Source organism: Protomyctophum parallelum, assembly GCF_964188405.1.
Source record: "Protomyctophum parallelum genome assembly, chromosome: 23".
Taxonomy (NCBI): domain Eukaryota; kingdom Metazoa; phylum Chordata; class Actinopteri; order Myctophiformes; family Myctophidae; genus Protomyctophum; species Protomyctophum parallelum.
The window spans coordinates 4,275,004-4,294,978 of record NC_139715.1 but is presented as its reverse complement, the minus strand read 5'-3'; the positions used below and the strand labels follow the sequence as shown (position 1 = coordinate 4,294,978).

General features: G+C 44.2%; 1 protein-coding gene across 1 annotated transcript in view; it reads right to left on the bottom strand.

Moving 5' to 3' along the window:
- The window catches only part of LOC310854364 (stomatin-like protein 2, mitochondrial), a gene marked incomplete at its 3' end in the record, with an annotated part of 440,440 nt that overhangs the window by 143,527 nt on the left and 276,938 nt on the right, over positions 1-19,975 (bottom strand). The window lies entirely within an intron of this gene.

Below are 19,975 nucleotides of genomic sequence, written 5' to 3'. Positions count from 1 at the left end.
TGTCCGACAGGGCATACGTCCGACGGGGCATACGTCCGACGGGGCATAGGCCCGACGGGGCATAGGCCCGACGGGGCATACGTCCGACGGGGCATACGTCCGACGGGGCATACGTCCGACGGGGCATACGTCCGACATATATATCATAATTCATTAATTAATTAGATAAAGATCTATAATAGATCTCACTCTCTCTCTCTCTCTCGCTCCGCCCGCTCGCTCACTACGGCTTTTCGATACGGCTTCAAACCCCTATATAAGGAATTAAAGAAAGTCGATCGGTCTCTCCCCCCCCCCCCTCTCTGTGGGGTGGGGGGGGGGGGGGGGGAGACGCACGTATATGTTGAATTGAAATAAATACGGTCGTCTGTCTCTCTGTATCGCTCGCTGGCTTCTATACCTTCATTCTATTGGAGAGAGAGAGAGGGAGAGACCGCTCGCTGTCTCTCTCTCTCTCTCTCTCTCTCTCTCTCTCTCTCTGTGTGTGTGCGTCTCTTCAAAGAGACGCGCGTATATGTTGAATTGAAATAAATACTGTCGTCTGTCTCTCTCTGTATTGCTCGCTGGCTTCTATAACTTAATTAATTAACTTGGAGAGAGAGAGAGGGAGAGCCTGCTCGCTGTCTCTCTCAGCCCTCTCTGTGTGTGTGTGTGTGTGTGTGTGTGGGGGTGTGTGTGTGTGTGTGTGTGTGTGTGTGTGTGTGTGTGTGTGTGTGTGTGTGTGTGTGTGTGTGTGTGTGTGTGCGCGCGCACAATTTAAATTGAAATAAACTAGGCTATACACTCTTGTATGTGTGTTGTTTCTGGACAAGACCGTTATGGTAACCACTTAGCACATGATTTTATTTAACTATATGAAATAAATAAAGACTAGAATAGGCCTGTGTAATGATCATGCAGATGCAGGTGATGGAATGGAACTAAGCGCATGTTGCTATAAGGCTTAGGCAAAATTCTTTACACTAGTCCTTACCCGATATCCCCCCCCCCATCCCCCATAAATAGAGTTAATTGTTAATAGTTAATATAGTTCATTATATCGGAATTGACCGGGTGTGTCCAATTGTCAATACATGGGTGACGACCGTCACACGACTCCATTACCTGATCAAAGATGGCTTGGAGTGGAAATTGCGGTGGAAAGATTTTGGTATATGATGGACACAGATACCAGAAAAATAAAGAACGGGGAGAGAAGATTTATTGGCGCTGCTGGGATAGAACGTGTAACGTTTTCATCCTGACTCGTTATTTTGACGTCCATGCACAGAACCCCGCGATACACGTGTTGACGGCGGTGCCTCCACATCACAACCATGAGCCAGAGGTAGACCTAATTGAACGATCAACCTTTAAGAACACACTTCTGAATATGATCGTACAAGACCCAACGAAACCCTCAAGACGTGTCTACCGTGAAGCCGTGAGAGAAGCAAGAAGGGCGAGGCCGGGAGTGGTTCTACCCGAGTTCCATACGCTGGTCACCTTCATGAATAGGAACAGGTTGAAAGTGCTACCACCCATTCCCGCAAGTGAGGACAACGTGGCCATCGAGGGGCCGTGGGCTTTGACATGGAAACGTAAACGTTTTCTGTCGCGTGTTAATAACGAGTGGGGCTACGTTGTATTCGCAACAGACCAAAACTATCGAAACCTCGGCCAGTAAGTTTATTAACTATCAATATCTTCACTTTATGATAGGCTACTACATTTTTATTTGTTAATGTGCCATTTAAACTTAAACTTTGACTCACTTCACAGATGCCGAGAAGTGTACATTGATGGGACTTTCAAAAGCTGTCCAGCACCATATCTGCAGCTGTTGACCATACATGGAAGGTAATTATGTTTTTGTGAAAGAGTAGTTTATTTTCTTTCTTTTTTATTAATATTATTTTTTAAAGATGATTTTGGGGCTTTTTGCCTTTATTGATCGATAGGTTGACAGGAAGACATGCACAAGTGGCGCAAAGTAACCACAGTATACCTCTAATGTCACGGTGAGCAGGAGATAGAACCCAAATGCAGAGCAGAGTAGTTTCAAACACTGTTTTATTAAATAAAGCAGGTTAGCTAGAACACAAGGCAGCAAGCAAGGAAACTCAGGGCAGCCCTTTGGCCAAACTTTTCAAAAGTAAAGGGCAAAAATCCAAAAAGGCAAAACAAGGCAAAACACATAAGTCCAAAAACCTTACAGACACAGAATTCCAGGTACAGGCTAATCACAGGAAACATCAGGAAAGGTTGCGCACCGGACAATGGTTTATGTTCCCACAGTTTGTGTGTGTAATGAGTCCAGTCTTTATAGGAGGTGGGTTGATTGGGGAAATGTTCTCAGGTGTGAAAAGGGGCATGGCACTGCTGGGCTGGGATGGAGTGGGAACAGGTGTGTGACAATGACGATGATGAGGGTAGGAATGGAGAGTGGGGGTGGCTGACAGGGAGATATGGTATGCAGACCATGACAGTACCTCCCTCTTAAGGGACGGCTTCCAGACGTCCCACCATGCTGGCCCGGAACACAGAGCAGGGTGGGCGGAGGGGGTCTGGAGGAGGGAGACTGAAGCAGAGACTGGGGGCTGAGACGATACGTCAGGCGGACGGCCTGGGGGCTGAGACGATGTTGAGATGCCATCTGGTGGACGGCCTGATGGACGGGACGAGGCCAAGATGTCATCTGGTGGGCGGCCAGGTGGCCGGGACGAGGCAGAGGACATGCAGTCTGGAGGACGGCCGGGGGGCCGGGACGAGGCGGAGGACCTTGGAGGTGACACCGGGGATGCCTCAGACAGAGGCGGAGCCGTAGACACAGGAGGCAGGGCTGCAGGCGGAACCGTAGTCTCAGGAGAGGAGGATGCTGCACATCCTGGAGAGACGGAGGATGCTGCACACCCAGGAGATACGGAGGATGCTGCACACCCAGGAGAGACGGAGGATGCTGTACACCCAGGAGAGACGGAGGATGCTGCACACCCAGGAGAGACGGAGGATGCTGCAGATTCTGGACATGGAGATCCATCGCCCGCAACTGGCAGCTGGAGGAAGCAGCTGAGCAGAAAACCCAAGACCAGAGCTTCCAAGACCATGGGCTGACATAGATCACCATGGGAGATGACTGACCAGGGCTCTGGCAGGTCAGCCGATAGGGCTGTTGACGGTGCAGAGGGCGCAGGCAGGACATCAATGGAGACAGCTGGTTGGAAGGGCTCATGGGTGCTGGGCAACGCTGTGCTGGGCAGGCTGGGCAACGGAGAGCCAGGCGGGCCGGGCAGCGGAGAGCCGGGCGGAGGGCCGGGCAGGCTGGGCGGCGGAGAGCTGGGCAGGCTGGGCAGCGGAGAGCTGGGCAGCGGAGAGCTGGGCAGGCTGGGCAGCGGAGAGCTGGGCAGGCTGGGCAGCGGAGAGCTGGGCAGGCTGGGCAGCGGAGAGCTGGGCAGGCTGGGCAGCGGAGAGCTGGGCAGGCTGGGCAGCGGAGAGCTGGGCAGGCTGGGCAGCGGAGAGCCGGGCAGCGGAGAGCCAGGCAGGCTGGGCGGCGGAGAGCTGGGCAGGCTGGGTGAGGAAGTAGGCCGAAGAGCAGGGGAGGCCGATGGGACTGCCTCCTGAGGAGGCAGCCCGGGAAAAATGGCTCCCCGACTCTCCCATCTGAAAAAGCCCATATACTGAGCAAACTTCCGATCCCGCCTCCAATACTTTGCCAGTTGTTCAAGGAACTGGGGATCCTCGTAAAAGACATTCCATGTCACTCCAAAGTCTCCATATGAAAACGGCAAATCAGCCATGTTGGAAGGCCTCAGCAGCTCGTTCAAAAACAGGAAAAATTCTAAGAAAACTAAAAAATAAACTCTGTCTGCTGGGTTCAGCGTGGTGGGAACATACTGTCACGGTGAGCAGGAGATAGAACCCAAATGCAGAGCAGAGTAGTTTCAAACACTGTTTTATTAAATAAAGCAGGTTAGCTAGAACACAAGGCAGCAAGCAAGGAAACTCAGGGCAGCCCTTTGGCCAAACTTTTCAAAAGTAAAGGGCAAAAATCCAAAAAGGCAAAACAAGGCAAAACACATAAGTCCAAAAACCTTACAGACACAGAATTCCAGGTACAGGCTAATCACAGGAAACATCAGGAAAGGTTGCGCACCGGACAATGGTTTATGTTCCCACAGTTTGTGTGTGTAATGAGTCCAGTCTTTATAGGAGGTGGGTTGATTGGGGAAATGTTCTCAGGTGTGAAAAGGGGCATGGCACTGCTGGGCTGGGATGGAGTGGGAACAGGTGTGTGACAATGACGATGATGAGGGTAGGAATGGAGAGTGGGGGTGGCTGACAGGGAGATATGGTATGCAGACCATGACATCTAATCAACTTACAAATTACATAATAGCCTACATATACACAGAGGCATTTAGTATTAATATCACTATAGTCCAAGATTAACACATTGATTGCTAGAGTTTTCTATTTGCTCAGGCTTGGTGGTGCTGAGCGATTAACATTGGGACTTCTGAACTTTTTCGGGGCCCACAGCGAGGGGCCTCTTATAGCGAGAATCACACCGCATAAATCAAAAGGAAGCCAAACTAGTCCACTTCAATTTAAAAAAAAAAAATATGATTCTACCATCTTCCATTCTGGAGATATTGACCTTTTTCTAACACCTGCTTTTCGCAGCACGCTGCTCTTTTGAAAAAACAGCAGAGATATGGAAGGTTGAAGTTGACAGACATTGACAGACAGATATAAAAATGAACACAAATAATATCATATACATACTACACACTGAATGAAAGCCCTGAATGTCTACTTTTAGGAGGAAAACAAATACACATGGTCCCATGTATAGTTTGTCAGTAATTGGCTATTGAATGCAGCTTGCGCCCACCAGAGAGGATTTCAGAAAATGCATGGACCAGAAGAACTATTATTCACAAAATAAGGCCTATAGCGAATGTTGCGCAACATTGCACTGCTCACTTCACAGGGGTGTGATTTTCATTATTATTACAGTAGAAGTATTTTTCTTATGAAAGCAGAGAGTCTTCTGTTTCATACGGTATATAGTATGTACATTTCGCTATAGGCCTTATTTTGTGAATAATAGTTCTTCTGGTCCATGAATTTTCTGAAATCCTCTCTGGTGGGCGCAAGCTGCATTCAATAGCCAATTACTGACAAACTATATTTGTATATATTTGTATATTTGTTTTCCTCCTAAAAGTAGACATTCAGGGCTTTCATTCAGTGTGTAGTATGTATATGATAATAATTAATTTATGTTTATATCTGCCTGTCAATCTCTGTGACTTTAAACCTTTATAACTCGCTATGATGACTTCATGAGGAAATGCTCACTTCACAGGGGTGTGATTTTTATTATTATTACAGTATTAGTTTTTTTCTTATGAAAGCAGAGGGTCTTCTGTTTCATACGGTATATAATATGTACATGTCGCTATAGGCCTTATTTTGTGAATAATAGTTGGACCTGAACAACTGCATTCAATAGCCTACTGACAAACTGTACATGGGATCAATATTATGTATTTGTTTTCCTCCTAAAAGTAGACAATTAGGGCTTTCATTCAGTGTGTAGTATGTATATGACAATAATTTATTTATGTTTATTTTTATTTTTATATCTGCCTTCAGAACGATGCGTTACTGGATCGGTGAGTTTAGTGGTTGAGGTTGACATGTCTGGACATGTTTGAGGAAAGAAGCACAGGAGAGAGAGATGATCAAATAACTGGCCGCTTTGTTGGACAACGCTATCTTCACTTTGTTTGGGCAAAGAAGCACGTATAGTAGAGATCAGCGATGGAAAAGAGTTTTATCCACGGCAGATAAGTAATGACGTATTATCGAGGGACCGCCATGATCAACTAACTGCCTGGGACCGAGGCTACGTTGTCACCAGCCAATGCAGCCATCGCTATCCGTTGTGTGATTGTAGCCTTTTTATTCATTATAATTGCAGTGATAAGACCTATATCACAGCCGGGCGTCTCTCTCGATACCGTGGATATAGCCTACATCCACAATCACACAACGGATAGCGATGATGGCTGCATTGGCTGACGAAGACGTAGGCAGTAAGTTGATCATGGCGGTCCTTCGATAATACGTCATTACTTATCTGCCGTGGATATAAAGCTCTTTTCCATCGCTGATCGTGCTTCTTGCCCAAACAAACAAAGTGAAGACGCGATGGCGATGCACACAACGGATAGCGATGGCTGGTGAAGACTGAAGACGTAGCCAGGCAGTTAGTTGATCATGGCGTGTGCCGTGTGCGTGTTGAAAACGTTATGAAATGGCGATCGTTGAAGATTATTCTTGGTTTATATACTGGCAGAGGGCAAATCGACACGACTGCGTTATATCTTTTTCCGAGAATGAGAGAGCGGTGCAAGGCGATTGCAAGGCGCAGTGTGGCCTGGGGCCAGTGGGGGGGGAACTCAAACTGCAATGCGATCCGGGCAGAAGAGACTCCCCCCACAAAGATTCCTCGGGAGAAACCATGTAGAAACAGGAGGGGAGGGGGAATCGAGTGTATTCACAGACACTAGACTACTACTAGAGTATGGGTAACTCCATTTTAGATGCCCTGACATCTGCGTTGGTCTATGCCGTTGCCGTGCAGACCCATACGTGTAATGGAGGCATTGGAGGAGGGAGCGTCTTCGCCACAGACAGACCTCTTTTCAGGAGGGAGGGGCTTTTTACTCCCGGATCACATATTGGACCTTCCTGGAGAGGATCGCTGTTAGTTTCTTCGGTGTCCTGGAGCATAGGACGTTGATGTACAGTAAGCAATAAAAAAACGTATAAAACGTATAGATACGCTTCGCGCGTACGGCGTTCGATATTAATAAAGCGTATGGATACGTTTCCAGCATTTTTTGTGTTAAGTAAATTTAAAGCAATTGACAATTTAAAATAAAGAATTCAATAATTATACTGTATACGTGATAACATATTTTATTTCAGTTTATCTACCTTTTTTTTATCGATGAAAAAAACCGTTCATGCTAAATATAGCCCTGGTTCTTGGGACCAGGGATAGGTAGTTGTTATTATTGTGTAACTACAGGTGGGGTGAACAATTGTCATGTTTGTATGCTTTTTAAGGCAATAGAGGGTATATGACATCATCATCTTACCCAGAAGTTATGCAGGAACCCCTACTGAGTGGCAAAAAAGTACTTTCTGGCCTTGACAGTCCATATACATCCAAACTGAAAAGTCCTATTTGATTGCATTAAATTACATGAAACAACATTAAACTCACTTTGCCACTCTATACCTGCACTATTACTTTATATAAATGTCACTTGTTTTTACAGGTTCATGGAGAGAGTGATCCCTTTGGTCATGTGCCTGGCGACACAGAAAACGGTGGGCCAATACCGGAGTATTCTCAGGCATGTCAAACGGAAAGTACATCACGTGACGGGCAATGAATGGCAACCACGACGAGTTGTGACTGACTTTGAGTCTTCACTCCTTCTCGCACTAGAGGCAGAGCTGAGAGATAGCAGGCTGAGTGCCTGCTATTTCCATTTTTGCCAATCATTGTGGAGACGCGTCCAAGAGCTGGGATTGGTTGTGCCCTATCATAATAATAAAAAACTGAAGAAATGTATCCGGAAGGTCATGGCCATCGGGTATGTGAAAATGTGATAGGCCTGTGTCCTATGTTGTAAAAATGACATTTCTGTTTTTGTCTGGGGAGTAAAATGGTGACCCATGGGACGGACCAGAAAAGTCTGTCTCATGTTATCCATAAGGCTCTATATAGGTCAAATTTCACGTTATTGCTATCCTTTTCCTGGGTTAAGAGCTGTTTAATTTATAATAATTACTTTCTGTTAATCATGTATTACAGGTACCTGCCCCAGGATACGGTGCAGGAGAAATTCCGGAGGCTGGTCCAGAAGAGGTCCACAAGACGTCTGGTGCAAAGATTCGAAGACCTAGAGGACTTTTTCGGATATGTTGACAGGAATTACATCCGAGATGGGTGCCGCTTTCCAGTAGCACTGTGGAACGTCCACATGAGAACCATCTCAAACAGGACCAACAACAATGTTGAATGTAAGATTTAATGCACCAAGTCTCTGTCTATATGTATGTATGTGTGTAATCCACGTAACTTGACAACCGTTAGCCCCACCGACTTCAAATTCAACACGTGCGTTTCACACCACAGCGTTTCAGACCCACGGTCTAGAACCGCCCCAAAAAGGCCTCTGACCGGGCTCTGGACCGGGCCCCTGCCCATGCGTCCATATATGGAGCTGCCTGTTCTGACCTCACAACACTCCATATTTGGGCATACCTGACACAGAACTCCATATATGGGCATAAAAGGGAGACGGACATAATATCTGGGCGGGGCATGCATTTCCAACTTGCATCGTTCCAATAGGCCAGTGTCCAACGGGCACCGCTGTAGAGGCCCCACAGGCACAGTTCTACTATATATATATAAACCGGTTATAACATGGTTTTAGACGGCCATTTAAAATTGCTTAGCGGGTGGGCATCTTTCATTGAAAGATATAGATACAATTTGGAGATGTCTGAACAGTTTTATTTTATCATTATGAAAACATTTTTTTTCTTTCTACTTTAGCCTTTCATCACAGGTGGAATCAGTTACTGGAGAGGCGGCACCCAAACCTCTGGATATTCATTTCATATTTGAAGGATGAGCAAAGCCAGGACAGAAAACACTGCCAGGGCAGCCCGCCGTGGATCACCTGGTCCACCGATGCGTCGGAAATGGCGGCGTTTGGAGGCCAAGATCATTCGCCTCAAATTACAGTTGCGGCGGGGCCAACGTGATATGGGGCAGTACTGGGATGCCGTCCGTTATGTGATACAACACTTCACATGAGGTGAGTCAAGAAAAATACAAATGAGCGCACTTACTGTCTATAAAATAGACATAATTACTTCTTTGATTCGAGATTCCAATGTTTTTAATATTATTATTGTTATTGTTTGTTATTGTTTTCACAGCACTGAGGTCTTCCGCAGGCGGCTGCTCCAAGATGGCTAACCCTAACCCCTAACCCTATAACCAACAAGCAAATAAGCACTCGACAGTGCAGTTCTAGCACTATTTACTATACTATTTGTTATAGGTGATTTTTGTTTTTCCATAAAAATGTGTGCTTTGCATATAAGTCACTGTCACTGTACCCTGTTTCACTTTTAAGTGTCAGTGTTTCAAGATTATTTTTTTAATATATTCAGTGATTTCACTTAATTCAAATATCACTTATTTTTTCTTATTTTTTGGATAATCCTCCCTACTCTTAAGTTTGCTGATCATATAAGAAGTTCCTCCCTGTCCCCAGTGAGCCCCTGGGGTAAGAAAAAAACCCTAGTTTCGGTTTGGGCTTTGGGTGGCAAAGCCTTCATATAATCAGGATGAGAGGGGCCTTCCTCCAATCAGGATTGATTGGTGCGGCCTGTCGCATGTCCCCCCCACTGTAGAGCGTGCATGTGCCCATCTTGTTACCATGGAGGACTGGGTTTTTTTTTCCAAATCACCCAAATCACTGAATGCTTTGCTATTAAAACATTTGTAAAAGGTGATTTTTGTTAATTTTTTTAATACAAATGTTTTAATGTTTAAAAGTAGCCTATATGTGATTTATATGCGTCATTATCATACAGTAAGTTAAAATTATTAAGCCATTATTTCACAAGTTGACTTGCATTTGTGTAGCCTATTTCAAGAAAAAAGCAATTTTGCCAGGTGTGGTGCCACGGAATATTTGTCTTTTTTCATAGGCCTATATACACTAATTTGGGTAGCTATTAAGTTTGGAACATGCAAAGGCCACTACAACCCATGCATTTATTTATTTATTTAAATCACATCAGGAAGGCAGCGTGCTCCAACTCCAACTCCGAAATAATAATAATAATAATAATAATAATAATGGAGCACTTAAGTTGTGAAGCCATGGTTTATATGTCCAAATAGTAGCCCTTACTCAAATTTGCACACAGCAGCCATAGGGGTCTGACACCATTTTGCGTAATAGGCCTAAACGTGCCTCATAACCCCCGTTAAGCATAAACGGACATTATTTGCAAACTTATAAAGCCTATAGGATATGTCCTATGTTATAACTTATAAACTAACTTATAAAGCCTATGTCCCCGGGTGTGAGCTTTTCTGTATTTTATTTCAATTCAAATTGGCATGTATGCATGATGTGACACACGTCTCTTTGCGCGCGCGCACGCACACACACACACACACACGCGCGCGCGCGCACAGAGAGAGGGGGCTGAGAGAGACATGCAGCGAGTGGTCTCTCCCTCCAAGAGAATGAAGGTATAGAAGCCAGCGAGCAATACAGAGAGAGACAGACGACCGTATTTATTTCAATTCAACATATACGCGGCACGCGCGTCTCTTTGAAGACACACACACACACACACACACACACACACACACACAGAGGGCTGAGAGAGACAGCGAGCGGTCTCTCCCTCTCTCTCTCCTATAGAATTAAGGTATAGAAGCCAGCGAGCAATACATACAGAGAGAGACGTATTTATTTCAATTCAACATATACGTGCGTCTCCCCCCCCCCCCACCCCACAGAGAGGGGGGGGGGGGAGAGACCGAGCGACTTTCTTTAATTCCTTATATAGGGGTTTGAAGCCGTATCGAAAAGCCGTAGTGAGCGAGCGGGCGGAGCGAGAGAGAGAGAGTGAGATCTATTATAGATCTTTATCTAATTAATTAACCATTAATTAATTAATTATTATAATCTATGATATATATGTCGGACCTATGCCCCGTCGGACGTATGCCCCGTCGGGCCTATGAGTTGTCGGACAAGAGAGGCTCCAGGTTGAATTTAGGTATAGTGTCGAGTGACTAAACCACAAAGCTTCAGTTTGGAGACTAAGATAACTCAGTGTGATCATCGTGGGCTACTTCTGTACATCTTGGTGCAGATAAATAATTAAATATAAATATAATAAGTATAATACTAGTACAAAAAGTAAATAAATAATACTAATAATATTAGCAACAATAGTAGTAGTGATAATCATAGTACGTAGCAGAGGGAATAAAAATAATAATATATATATACATATATATATATATTTTAATAAATTATGATTAAGATTAACACTACGTCACTGATCAGGAGTCGTTGTAATAGTAATAGTGAAAGAAAAGTAAAACGAGGGGGGTTCATGTCACCCACTTTAGTATAGAAGTGAGTTCAAAAAGGAGGTAACAAGGATTAAAAAGACAAGGAGACATGCTGACCTCTTGTGGTACATAAGTGTAAACGCAGGGTGACGGGTAAAAAACCCCCAAAATAAATAAATAATAATATAATATAAAATATATAGCTAAAAACAAACTAAGAAAATTAAAGGGAATGTGACACATTATGGCATAGTATTTAACCATCTAGACCGTGTGACTTATGTTTGGCTGAAGTCTTCAGCCAAACATAAGTCCTTCAGTAGGTCAGTGTGTTATAAAAAACGGTTTAAGTAGGGTGAGCAACAAATACGTGAGTTAATTAATGTGGGTTGTTATAGATCTAATTTGTCCATTTAGACAGGTGCAGAGTGGGCCTGCACGGCTAGTTTAGTGGTGGGATTGGTAAAGCATTTAAATGATAATGTGATGATACACATAATGTAGCCTACTAACTGGGGGGAAAGAGGAGCAGAGAAAGAGATCCAACGGGGGAGAAGGGGGGGGGGTTGGGCACAGTAAAGCAGAGAGCATACATATAGGCTACTATATGCACGGGTCGCGCTATAGCTATTGGGCTGGCCGTCCGACCTCCCCTGCTACAGTACCAGTTTGGCTCTTTCTCTTAAGCCTCGTAAATGGGGATCATTTTAAGATAGTTAAGTCTACCAACAAATAACAAGTTTATTTTGTATGGGATTTCACACAGCCATGTAGAACCAAGATAAAAGGACATCACAAAATATACGTTTCCCCTCTTTTTTCCGCTTCCCTTTTCCATAAAACAAACGTTATAAGAGATACCAAAATAGCAGGTTATCATTCTTTTTTTTTTCTTCTTTTTTTCCCTCTCTCTCATTTTTTAAATCATAATGAAGCAAGGGGGGATAGGCCTAATACAAAAATAATAATAATAATAATTCGTGTCAATGGCCTGTCCATTCTTTATATGGGTCAAGTCCTGGACGTCATGAGTATGTCCATACTGCTCCATAGCAGGCTATTATGTAATGTAACATAGGCCTACCTTGTGTTAGATGAGAGAGTCCGAGCGAGGTTGGAATTAATACAGTTATTGCGATCCGTGGGTGCGTCCTCAGCTCGTGAAGGGGGGACGGGACGGAGAGTAAAGAATAAAACAATAAAAATAAAAAACGAAAATACTATTCAAGATTGTCCTGTAGTCTGGCACGGAGCTGTGCGTGCGTATGCGTGTGTGCGTGTGTGTGTGTATGTGTGTGTGTGTGTGTGTGTGTGTGTATTGCATCTCAGCAGGTTACATTAGATCAGGGGTAGCTTCAGGCCCAGAGGTGGTTTCGGGGACGGGGAAATGGAGATTGTAGAACGCTTGTGCTTCTTTGGGGCAGGTAAAGAACTTTCTTATCCCGTTGTGGTCTACACGTAGACGGCATGGGTAGAGGAGGGTGAACTTGACGTTTTGCTCAAATAGAGAGCTTTTCACATCGAGGAAGGAGCTTCGCATTTTGGCAACAGCATTTGTCACATATTTTATCGTCTTGATACTGCAGCTGGTGTAATTATTTTCCTCGTCTCAGAATGCGTTCTTTGTCAGTAAGGTAGTGAAATCTTACTATGAAAAGCCTTGGTCTCTGGTCGCCTCCTCCGTCTGCTTTGCGGGTCGGGCCAATGCGGTGTGCGGCGTCGAGAACCACCGGGGAGGGGAAGAAGTCTGGGCCCAGCACTTCAGAGAAGAACTTGGACATGGACTTGACCGGGTCATTTCTTTCCACCCCTTCCCGGATTCCGACCACGCGCAAGTTGTTGCGTCTGGATCTTAATTCTAAATTATCTATCGTGGTTCTGAGGGATTCATTCTCCGACTGCAGATGAGCACAAGTGCTCTCCAGGGCTGTTATCCGATCAGCATGATCGGTTAGCGTGGCCTCAATGTCAGACAGAGTCTCAGCGTGGGTGGTCGTTTTGGCTTCCACCTCCTCCAGCGTTTCATAAAGCGGCTTTAGTGCCGAATCAATGGCCCTCTTCAGAGTGGCAGTAAGTGAGGAAGTTAACTCCGTGATTAAAATATGACGGCGTTTGTCCAAATCAGGTATATATATCCAAAGGTATATCCAAAGAGTATTGTCACCTGGCGTGGCCGGGGCTTCGGTAGTAGAGCCTTTTGTTTGTCTGGTGGTGTGTTTTCCTGCCATGGCGGTGGCACAGCAAGTCAACGGGTCCCCGTTGAGAGTTCTTATTTTACAAAGAATATACTGAGTATATTTTGAGACTATTAGTTTAAGAAATGCCTCGGTTTTAGTCCAAGTTCTAATAGTTATAGTTCAGTCAGACAACTCACAAATAGATTAAACAATATTTATTGCAGAATGAGTAATGAGTGTGCATATGATATTTGACTTGGCGTTCGGCTCTGCTGGATTTCTCCCTGCTCGGCATGATTAAGCAACATCATAAAACATAAGAGCAGGAAGATAGATATACAATAACCCCCCCATGGGGAGCATAGATAGCAGAGCCCACCGGTGGTGCTGGGGTGGTGGTGGGAGAAAACATCACATACAACCGGGAACCATGAGCAGAGGAAGGCAGGAAGAGCATGGAGTCTAGTGAGCTTAAGTAGCCTGCCCACTTAGTCAGCTGACTGCCGCATCGGCGAATGACGTGTGAGACTTGCACACACGTATACTCCCACATAGTAATGCAGCATGTTAACCCCTTGAGCATAGTATGGGCCTTTGAGCATGACAAGAACCTCCCTTGAGGTTGCCTGACTGAACTGACTCCGCCCGCTCCGCGCGCTGCGTTTGATTTCAGTTAGACAACTCACGAATAGATTAAACAATATTTATTGCAGAATGAGTAATGAGTGTGCATATGATATTTGACTTGGCGTTCGGCTCTGCTGGATTTCTCCCTGCTCGGCATGATTAAGCAACATCATAAAACATAAGAGCAGGAAGATAGATATACAATAACCCCCCAACACACATACCTTCGGTGAACTCTCACCGTCGATCCGGGCAGGTGACCCACTATGAATGCACAGTGACGAAATGCAAATATGCATTTCTGGAGCCTGCACGGATTTGCTAACCCCCCCAACAAAGCAGAACCGAGAACGCCCTACGGGAAAGCTCAACCGACACACATCCGGGCAGATATCCCACTCGATAGTGACGAAATGCAACGGATATGCATTTCTGGATCTTGCACGGATGTTTTAACTTTACGTGAGCTATGTGTAGCCATGACTGCCAGCCGTGAGGCTTATCTCTGAGAAAAGTAATGTGTGGGGTGAAAGCCGGACTCAACCCATTTGGATTGGAGTGCAAGCATACTAACCTTAAGCTTAAATTGAAAAAGGCCTGCATGGCTGTGCTCGCCGATAGGCCATTCCTCTATTGCCACTATAGAGGAATATTCTACAACTGCTTTCGCAGGGCTTACGTGTAGTGCTACGCCAATGTTCCTCTACTGCCAGTATGAGGACACACCATTGGCCCAATTACGCCGATGTTCCTTATGAGGAAACGCCATCAGCCTACGGGAATTCTCAACCGATACACATCCGGGCAGATGTCCCACTTGATAGTGACAAAATGCAAGCTATGCATTTCTGGATCCTGCACGGATATTTTAACCTTACGTGAGCTACGTGTAGCTATGACTGCATGGTGCATGCCATAGCCGTGAGGCTTACCTGAACTATTTCACAGATCTTACATGTAGTGCAACCATTTATGTTACCCCGACGTTCCTCTAACGCCAGAGTGAGGAACCACAATTACCCCGATGTTCCTTTAATGCCACTGTAGAGGAACATCAACGAACCATTATTAACATTAGCTTGTGACATGCCACCAATTGAACTACCCCCAGCGACCACCGTATATGAAGGTAATAAGATTACCATTCCTGATTGAATACAGCACTTGCACTCATTACATCCTGAATAAACAACTGAAAGCTCTTCCGATTAGATGCACATGATGATTCATGGGCAGCTGAGGACCATTGGCCGAGTTTCAGGTGGCGACTGGTGCATCAGCGTGGCAGTAGAATCGGGAGTAGCCAGGGATGTGCTGAGGAGACCGATAGCCGATTAAGCAGGGCTTACGCCACCTTACGGAATCCGGAACGCAGCCAGAGCAGGTTGCCCAATGCAGAACTAAAAGACACAAGCAGAGACAGAGTTACTTATACTTCATCCTGACTGAATGAATTAAAGAGTGAATAGGGGATCCTAAGCAGGGAGAGACTTCCCACACCCACGAGCCGATATACCAATACTTAAAGAGAAGCCTTAGATCTTAATCCTAAACTATTTAAACACCCAAGTGATAATAATAAACTTTATTTGCACCTTTCATACATAAATGCAGCTCAAAGTGCTTCACAGGGCAGGACACACAAAATATAATACAATAAAACACAAGTAGTTAAAATGATAGAACAATGGCAAAGAACAAAATTGAATATAAGAACATAAAATAAATAAAAACAAATAAAAACACCACATGCAGCAAATCAGTCAGGGCAGGGTAGGAACGTGCATAGTAAAACTCAACTAAAGCAAGAGTGAAGAGGTGAGTCTTGAGTTGAGATTTAAAAATGTCTACAGAGGGTGCGTGTCTGAGCTCGAATGGAAGTTGATTCCAGGCTGTTGGGCCGTAGAAGCAAAAAGCTGCCTCTTTTTGTGCACATTCTTTTAGGCACTTCAAGTAGGCCAGCATTGGACCTGATAGAGACCCTTTATGAATTAACTTACATGAGCGGCATATGCTCTCAAGCGGCCTTTGAGCAATTGATTCTGAGCTTTAAAGAAGTTAAGCTTCATGTCATGCAGACCCGAGAACTGGTCGATACCACTCTCGTCCAGAACTAAGATGAGATGACCCATGCAAGCAATCTATAATGGTGCAGGATCGACAGCGCTGCAGCCTGCACACGGGTGATGGTGATGGACTTACTTCTTCGCTAGATACTAGAACCATCACTTTCGAAGAAACCCCAACCGGCCCACACCGGCTGAAGAAGCATTGGTGAATCTCCTGACTGAGCGACCCAGGACATCTGTGATTGAGCTGAAAGAAAGCTTAGGACCAAAAGATCATCTGGGGGTCATGACCTGATGAACGAATGAGCCACAGATAACAGATAAAACATGATATGCTTTGAGAGAAAGCATGCCTATATATGTACCTGTCCTGAATAGCCAATTTTTTGTATTAAATATTAGTTATTATTAATAATTAATTAATATTATTAATTAATTTAACACAACGCTAAACAGCTTCTATGAAGAAGCAATGACAAAGGCTACGGTTGATTGACAACATCTGCAATTAACTATGAATTGATTACTGTCATCCAATGCCATTAGTTGCAATAACTAAGATGAGCAGAAAACAGCCTTGCCGAGTCATGAGGCCCGAGGGCAGGAGCCTAACTCTTGTTTCAGTAGAGTGAGCAGATTGATGTACACGTACAGCCCCTGGATGTGACGCTAGTATGACGCAGGGACTTACTCCATTCCGACCATTGGTGCCGAGTGCAGAGGATCGAAGGAGGCACTGGGTCCCATTTTTTGAGCCGGTGATCGAGCCGCAACCTCCCAGTCCGGGGGCGGACACGTCTAACCACGAGGCCGCTGAGCTAGTACCAGAAAAAGTAGGCTTACAGTAGGATTCCACCTGATAAAGTAGCTACCAAGCAGCCACAAGAAAATCTGCCCCATCCCTACTAACTGCGACGTTGAATAGGTTAACAAGATATACTGGCCATCTTGCACGACTATAGACTACTTAACATAGACGTTTAATGAGCACCATGAGCCAAACATTTGGATCCGTCGTCCTGATGACACACTGCATGAGGTCACACAACTAACCAGGGGCGGCCTTGGGAATCTGGAGGCTCGTTTCGAGACCAGATAAGAGGCCTCCATGTATACCTATGACATAATTATCCTGTTGGGTTAAGGTTAGGGTTACACTTGGATACATTTTGGTTACATTTTCCTAATGCTGTTACTCAATACTATAGTGGCACTGAGCGACATCAAATCAATTACTGATCTGAATACAACTGGCAGAGTACATTCCCCAGACTGCACCGGGGAAACCACAACCGATAGGTCGCACAAGCACTGCGACACGGAAGCCAAACTTGCTGCGAACATAGACATAGTCTATGGCTGCCTTCCTTCAACCCAGATCCTCTCACGGATAACTGATGAATTATTGCTTAGGAGTTTCAATTTAGAGCTCCTGGCAGTGGATGTTAGCTGTGCAGAAATGAAGCAACGCAGCGAGCTGCTAACCTACCACCTTCTGAAACATCTTCAGTCCCACGAAGCAACTGCCATTACCTAATCCCACTCAAGGACTGATCAACAGAACATACAATATGAATCTGAGACATTAAAAGTGACAAATGGGCAATGGGACGCACGGTGACAAGACGCTATATACGTATATATTGATCTGAACTCTGACACTGCACATAACTGAATCGATTGAGATGAATTAACAATAACTTATGTTATGATACTGTCCTGAATGGAAACATGGAAAACTTTAAGAATAATAACTATGCCACATATAAATTCAAAACTGAAACATAATAAATCACAGGGAGAAAGGGTGCTAGCTTTAGCATTAGTTTAGCATGAACAAACCCTCATGGCAATGAGGAAACCTCAACAACCACATGGCTACAAAGCAGTAAAGCACCACATCTATAGAGATTGCCATTAATGTAGTTAACTCACGGCAATACTTTCAAAGCACATATAAAAAGTGTTAAGTAATACTAGAGTAAGCAGAGTGTGACTGAAGTCTTGCTTCAAAATGAATGAAACTGGAGACAAACAGGCAGCAGAGTTGCCAGATCTTGAGAAAGAAAGCAACTAGGTGTAGAACCATCCCATACCTAGGACTCACCACGTGAGAACTTAGATTACAATATATATATACCCTAATGACTACAATGACTTGAAACAATACATTTCATGGACAAGGTCATTTGGATCTATGACAGAACCCCAGAACAACGATTAACTACAGAAAACAAGCCCAAAGTTGCTTATAAAAGTGCATGTGGCAACCACTGCACATGAGTTGAGGACCCATAGCTGGAGGGGACAAACACTGCACCTGAGCTGACTTGGCAAAACATCAGCAAAATGAAAGCGTGGCTTTGACTGTAGACACTAGACACGTACCACATTACAATAGAAGCTGCAGCACTGTCTGTGCATCTGGCTTAATTACCAGAACAGGCTATTATGAAGCTTGTTGAAGCCACATAATCGAGCTCAGCAGCATTAGCAGAATCATATCAAACTTAATATTTTGCATACAACCTTCAGGCCCTTATCACAGCATGGACAGAAGCTGAGAAGCATAATTTAAGCAGCAGTAGCTGCACACGGGGACAGCAAAGGCAGCAGCAATAACCACGAGGAACAGAAAACATCACATACAACCGGGAACCATGAGCAGAGGAAGGCAGGAAGAGCATGGAGTCTAGTGAGCTTAAGTAGCCTGCCCACTTAGTCAGCTGACTGCCGCATCGGCGAATGACGTGTGAGACTTGCACACACGTATACTCCCACATAGTAATGCAGCATGTTAACCCCTTGAGCATAGTATGGGCCTTTGAGCATGACAAGAACCTCCCTTGAGGTTGACTGACTGAACTGACTCCGCCCGCTCCGCGCGCTGCGTTTGATTAGTAACCTTGGGAGCAACTCATTCATGCGTCTGTCCTGATCACATGTTCAACCGGAAGACCACGGTTCCGGATCCTTACCGGATCCCTCTTAATGGTTCCGGTTCCTAACGGTTCCCTTAACGGATCCTAATATAATTTTTTCCCCTTTTTTATGACATAGATTATGCTTATATTATAACTAACCTAACCAAGTACTTAATAAACACAAATTTGTTAATTCAATTATTGAAAATGCACTTTACAATTATGAGGTGGCACTATTATTTAAACTCCACCACCACATTTTTTTCTTCCCCAAAATGAATAATAATAATAATGAATAAATGCTTAAACATGTATACCTAGGTGTAATGTTAGAGACCACAGAAGTGAACAGCTGTTTTCTGCAAGACATTACTCTATAAGCCATATCTCCAAAACTGGTGGGTCAAACTGAACAACCAATATGTCAATTTGAAGCTATGATTCCCTGCTTTCATATGACATGAAAACGAAACGAAAATTCAAAAGAATCCAATGCAGTCCCTCAGTCGAATTTAGTCACAATTGATCACACCTGATCACCCCTAGAACTCCATATATGGAGCTGGCCTGTTCTGACATCACAATAATGGATAACACTTTAGAATAACTATCCGTTATAACTAGTTAATAGATCATTAACTGTTAGTTAATGAGTTATTAATGAGTTCTTAAGCATTTGATAATAGTTAGTTAAGCATTAATAACTATATATAATATAGAATATATATAATAAATTGTTAATATATCATTCATAAACTGTTAGTTAATGAGTCATTAATGATTTGTTAAGCATCTATTAATAGTTCATTGTTAATAGTTCATACTTTGCTAATAGTAAAAGGGATCCATAACTATGTCTAATAACTATTTAATAGATCATTAATAAAGCATTAGTCAAAGAGTTATTAATGTCTTGTTAAATATTTGTTAACAGTTAGTTACGCTTGGTGGTTACCCCCAGACTATCAGTGAACTCATCAACGGTATGCT